Source organism: Mixophyes fleayi, chromosome 3, assembly GCF_038048845.1.
Source record: "Mixophyes fleayi isolate aMixFle1 chromosome 3, aMixFle1.hap1, whole genome shotgun sequence".
Lineage (NCBI taxonomy): Eukaryota > Metazoa > Chordata > Amphibia > Anura > Limnodynastidae > Mixophyes > Mixophyes fleayi.
The window spans coordinates 37,457,025-37,464,003 of NC_134404.1; positions in this window are offsets into that span (position 1 = coordinate 37,457,025).

A 6,979-nucleotide genomic window follows, 5' to 3' on the forward strand; every position below is an offset into this window, starting at 1 on the left:
CTGCAGCATCTTGTGTAGTGGAGCACAGCAGATCTGCCCCCTGATTTCAACAGTGCACGAATCTAGACAACCGAGCTTTGATGAATTCTGGAGTGTATAAAGTGTAAATAGGTGCGCATAATACTAAACGCAGGTTGCGCTCAGTATGAATCAGCCCAATGTATTCTTGTGTTAGCACAATAAAAAGACAATATATATCACATATTTATCAATACTGGTGCAGTAATAATGATATGTTCTTTCAAAATGAACTGTCAGTCCTGTGTGCCTCCCCTGGGACCCTATTTTTTAGCACTGGGGATAATGAAGTTTTTAGTGATTATTAAGCAGCTATTATTAGGAGGTTTCATATAAATATGATGTCAACCAAAATTGACCTCATACCACTTCCACAGACCCGGTTTTCACAGGACAGTTCACTTTTTTTACAACCAATAGGGAGCTTAGCCTAGGGATCTGGGGGGGGGGGTCTAATGTATTTTAAGTGTGTGGTGGATGGATCAGAGACATGGTGCAACACATTGGGGTGTTAGCTGCACTTACCACATCCACCACTGTCATATCCGGCAATCCGGCTCCCTCCTGGTCACCTGCAGCATTCCTGTCCATTACATCTCTGTTTGTAAACAAATACATACTATTTGTTCTGCTGCATGGGTGTGGCCATCTTGGATGCAGTCAGGTGATCATTCCAGACCAACCAGATTCAGCAGCTGTGATCACATGAACTGTACAGCCAATAGTTGTTTGGAACATCCTATATAAATCTGCTACTGAGATCTGTTCATTGCCAGAACAACACACTTCTCTCCTGACGATAGTTCTTGGCTCCAGGTTCGAGTTGTTCCTGATTACTCTGCATTTGCAAAGTGAACATCCTGTTACCAACTAAACATCACTTTGCAAGTATCCTGTGCACATCTTCAATTACCTGCAATTCCAAGTGCATAGCTTCCTTCAAGTATTCTGCAAGTACTCTGCACTTACAAGCTGCTCATCTTCCTGCAATATTCTGTATTCAGCAAGAGTGCTTATCTCAGTAACGACTTTGCACTATCCAGTGTCTATTCTGCAGTATCAGTGGCTTTACCAGTGTCATCAGTTCTGTGGCTACGGCTGGTTCTGAATTTCTAGGGCTTATTCCAGTTCCGTGTATCTGTCTGTGGGTTCCAGGTCTGTGGCGGCCGCGCAGTCCTGAGTTCACCATTCTGTGTCATGGTTCTGAGTACCTAGTCCCTGTCTCCAGTTCCAATTTGGTCTGTTCTGAGTTTCTGTGTGTTTTCTATCTGAGTTCTTATTCGTGGATTCCAGTCCCGTGTACCTGGAATCCATGGCCACAGGAGCTGGGATTGAGTTCCAACGAACAGTTCCAGTCTGTTTTTACACCGGATTCCAGTCCAGTACTCAGGCACAGACTCCAGTCCTTAGACTCCTATACTGCTTGTGCTACTCTGAGTACTCTAGATGAGCAGAGAGATCATCAAGGCTACCCGGTTCTGTTTCAGTCCTGCTTTAGCTAGGCCCAAGGGTCCTAAATCAGATCGAGAAACACAGATGACCGTGACACATGGCCGGACAGATCACGGTAATGTGTGCTGGAAGAAAGTGTGCTCCGATATTATAAACAGAATGATATCAAGATAAAAAATATAAAGTGGTTTCAGTTAGTTTTCCATTTAAAGATAGCCTACAGTCATAGAAACATTATGATTCTTTCATTGTTACATTAATTGTAAACAAAACTCCTTCTTCTTCTTCTGTGCTTCAGAAGTGGCAGAAATTAGAGAATGTGTTGCTTACGGCCACTAAGTTTACTCAACAGAGCCATGGCTGAAGCTTTATTTAGTATCTTAGTCATATCTTTGCCACCCACATTTTTGTCATTTTGCAGTGGTCATGTATCCATTCAGAATGGATACATGAGCAAATACTCTGTTTCACCTATATATTTTATAGCTTTGTTTTTCTAAATATGAGACTATCAGTATGTGCTACATGGTGCAATGTTAGCTGGTCAAAATGAATCAAACCTGTAATGCATTATTTTTATAATCACACTGCCATATTATGAAGCTCTATACAGAGAATATACAGTACATTATTCTGCTACAGCTGAATGAACTTAGATTGACCTCACAATCCCACATTAAGCTATGCTAACACTTATTACCTGTAGCCTTCACAACCTTTAGCATGTAACAAATGCCCGTTGTGTCCTTTAAAATCATGTTAACAAACTATTGAAATACAATCCAACTTTTCATTTTAATTAGAAAAGCATCTTTCATCCTACAGGGCATATGTCCCTGCATATTACATGAGTTCATATAGCATATACTAAAGATACATAGTTTGAGAAACCATAATCCTACTGTACTCAATGGACCTCAACCAAGGCCAATGTCATTATTTGGTAGCCTAGTGTCAGGAGCACAGACATGCACCACTGCAAGGTGTTCTTTTCACTGTGTTGTCTCTGGAATTTTGTATTTCTATTGCAGGGATAATTATACGTAACCCTAGTCTGCCTGGGAAAAGCCAGGGATATGCATGATGTCCACAGAGGGAATACATCACGGGAGGCATTATGTACTCAAATCGTCAAATTTACCGTCCTGTTTATGGATTTTTCCAAATTGCATTAGATTGACTTTGAATTCATGAAATTCCCCTGGTGTAGTCCTAGTTACACTAATGCTCGAACATACACTGTACTTACTGCCTTGAGGAATGTTCTGTAGAGTGAGGAAGGAGGTCATTGTCTCTTTGATGATGGAAAATGCTTGAACCATGCTGTGTCCTGCTTTCATGCCACAACTAGCAGTGGATTTCCATCTTCTTCACTTGTGTAAACCACACATTCAACAGTTCATCTGATTTGTAGAGCTTGAATAGGTTACTTAGATGCTGAATGAACAGGTTGTACTCCCATGGGTAGTTGGCATGGAGGGCCACCAAGGGATTTAAGTTATAGTAGACAATCTGTGAAGAGGAAGTCATAGATGGTGATTATACACCTGGCCCATTCTTTATTATTTCATAGCTTTACCATGTATATTAATTCTTCCTCCCATTTATGTGGCTCTCCCATACTATACTGTACTAACACTGCCTTAGTGCTGTAAATAGCTAGTCCTGCTTAGTATCTCTCCATTGAGTATGGCTGGTTCAGGTGGAGAAGTGATTATCCTAGCTTCTAATTGTGAGTTATTAGTTTGAACTTGGCCTTCAGTATACCGCCTTGTAATTTGGGCAAAAAGGTCATCAAGGCCTCCATGCTCATAGTCCTGTCTTAAAAGTCAAGGGATGGCCAGAGTCTTTCTCTGTGTCAGTCATAGTATGCTATAAGAAGTCCTAATGTCACATATTGAATTCAAATAGGTCATATCTTATCCAACGCCTTATTGTGTGATTAGGAGTCAGGTGCCTAACTTTGGATTTTAAAAACCCATTATGTTGTTCTATCTGGCTGTTGCTTGAGTGGTAAGGAATGTGCAGCAAGCAGTGTACATCCGAGTCTTGAGCTCACTGTTGCACTACTTGACCTGTGAAACAAGCTAATGGATCAGTTTGGATATCTACGGGTAGGCCATAGGCCATAGGCCATAGTGATGTTATGCAGTATAGTCAATGTAGCAGTTTGATCTGCTCTCTTAAAGGGATTGGTCAACATCATCCCTGAACATGTTTTAACAGCTATACAACAATATTGTATTCCTCTATTTAATCCAGATGCCACACATTGCCAAGCTTTCAACCATGCATTATAATTTCCTTGTGGCTTATTTTGCATGGGCCATTTCCTTAGTTCAGACTTGTATGGCTGTCTGTATCAGGTCCATTGCAACTGGTTTTCCCATACTTTCTGCCCATTCAGAGATAACTTTCAGATCGAATGCACATAAACAACTTTGTGGGAGTAGTCCCACTTAGCCAAGTTGCTTAGGATTGGATACACAGTTATTCCCATGAACCTGCTAAGTTTATTTGCTGTTTCATTATGGTTTTCAAATGTTGGAAATAGTGGTTTATGTGAATCTACATGGCACACATTTATAACCCGGGAGTCTGCTTGCTTCCTAAGACATTTCCTTGGTTCTCCTATGCACAAACACTGTCCATCTATAGTCTTCTTTTCACCAAGATAATATCCGGGTTGTCAGCCTTAGTAAGTTGCCTGTCAGTATACATATGGATAACAGGTGGGCAGCATGGTAGCTTACTGGTTAGCATTTCTGCCTCACAGGACTGGGGTCATGAGTTCGATTCCTGACCATGGCTTTATCTGTGTGGAGTTTGCGTGGGTTTCCTCCAGTTGCTCCGGTTTTCTCCTAGACTCTAAAAACTTATTTTAGAGACTGTATCAGTGGCCTAAGGAATCTGAATATTGAGAAGCAGAAGGCAAGGAAGAGATGCTCTCAAAGGAATGGCACTTTTACCATTAGTTTATACTCGATACCCAGAATAAAAGATTCCATATCCGGCCCTTCCCAATTTTGTAAGTGATCGAGTCCAGTAACACTCTAGTTCCTTCTGTTAGGTAATGCTTTGACCTAGTTTTTTTCAGAGGGGCTTGATTTTCTAAATCACTGAAATTAGAGGGTACTGTTACTATTCCTTCCCCCACCAAGTCCAGCAATGTATCATTTACTACAAATTCTTTAGTTTCCCCACGGCCTGCCATGGCGGAGAGCCATTAGTCAAATCCTCCGAAGCCATTGTTTTATTTCCTAATAAAAATACACTGTGTACCCCTATGACCCAGAGGCAAAAACAGCCAAGAAAATAGGGATCACTTGTCTGCTGCTAGAATTGTTTGGGTAAATCGGCTAACTCTATGTATGATCTCTAATTCCATCTACTTTCCTTTCCACTAGGTTCCAATAGCCATTCTGGATCTTTTCTGTTTACTTGTTATTTATGCTATGTCTACAGGGTGAGCACCCTTTTCCCCTGATCCGAGTTGCTGTCTGATAAACTAACAAGAAATTCCACATCTATGACAGTTACAAAAAATATACCCGCTGAAAGGGTACACCTGTGTTCTGTTACCAACTGGCAGCACGGTGGCTAAGTGGTTAGCACTTCTGCTTCACAGCGCTGGGGTCATGAGTTCAATTCCCAACCATGGCCTTATCTGTGTGGAGTTTGTATGTCTCCCCGTGTTTACGTGGGTTTCCTCCGGGTGCTCCGGTTTCCTCCCACACTCCAAAAACATACTAGTAGGTTAATTGGCTGCTATCAAAATTGACCCCAGTCTCTCTCTCTCTCTCTCTCTCTCTCTCTCTGTCTGTCTGTGTGTGTATGTTAGGGAAGTTAGACTGTAAGCTCCAATGGGGCAGGGACTGATGTGAATGAGTTCTCTGTACAGCGCTGCGGAACCAGTGGCGCTACATAAATAAATGGTGATGATGATGGTGACCCACTCTGGAGATGAATTGAAGGTAAAACAGTATATTTCTAATTATGAAACAAGGCTAAAGCGAGTTCAGCATTTACCAGAGAACAGAGCTCCTAAACCACATTATCCAGTCTAACAATTACAAATTTGTCTATTACTTTACAATTGAAAACAATAACAAGTCTCTCTCTTTAATTCAATTGATAACTCTTACAGAGCAATCTTCCCAACCTACGCCAAATGTCTTGCGACTGAAATATTAAGCTGCTTTAAGTAGAATGTTATCAGCAAGATAAATACAATGGAAGCGTACAGTGGTAGAGAATATAAAGTAGCTTTCGGTTTATAGACTGTGTACATTCGTAGCAAAGTCACACTCCATTCTCTGTTACACCAGTTCTGTGCTTGAGAAGAAGTCCAACAGAGAATTAGGGAAGGTGTTGTTAATTGCCAGGCAGTGAATTTGCTTGACAGAGTTCATGGCTGAAGTGTAATTGACAAAGGACCATTCAATAATGTTTATTGCCTTGGTCCTATTTGTGCATACCCAATGCGTTGCCCTTTTAACATGTATCCAATTAGAAATTATACATGACAAATTACTCTGTCTGATCAATATATTTTATTGATTTATGTTTTTAAATGTGAGACTATTGGTATATGCTCAAAAGTAGTCAAACCAGTGTGTATATATATATATATATATATATATATATATATATATATATATATATATCTATATATATCTATAATATAAATGTCTAGTGGCGTGTGTTAGTCTTTGTGTGTGTGTGTGTGTGTGTGTGGAAAAAATATAACCAAGCTGCAGCGCCACCTGCTGGGCGGAGTTATACACTGACCTACTAAATTCTTAGTGTGTGTGGAAAAAAAAATTCAGAAAGGGCTGAAATTTGGTATACTAAGATGTTTTTAATTTGTTAATTTAATTTGTTAATTGTTAAAAGTATTTATAAAGATTTAAAAAAAATATATATATATTTCTTGAAGGAGAAGTGACAGTTGGGAGTGGTTGGTGGTTGCCGGGGGTGACAGTGGGGAGTGGTTGGTGGTTGCCGGGGGTAACAGAGTGAGAGGAGTGTGATACTCAGGAGCGCTGAGAGAGATCCCTGTGTCTGGATAGACATCTGGATAGATGTGGCGATGAAAATGAAGGATGAGGTGATGGAGAAGAATGATGAGGTGGTGACATGTGGACAAAACCATGTTAAAAAAGGGCGCTTATGTCGGGAATTAACGCTCTTCCCCTGAGGAGGCCTGGGCTATGGCCCAAATGCATGACAAGAACCTTTTTAACACCTTAAGTAGCTTGATTTGACTAGAATGCATGAGTATCATGCACGGGTTAACTTGTATATATATATAATATATATATATATATATATATATATATATATATATATATATACATATATATATAAATATATGTATATACTGGTTATTTAACCTGTAAATGCTGTAAACACATTTATATGTCTTGTGTATTTGACACTTTTTCACATCCTATTATAGTGCCTGACAAGGATAATTAACGATCAGCGTGTTTATGACATGTGCACT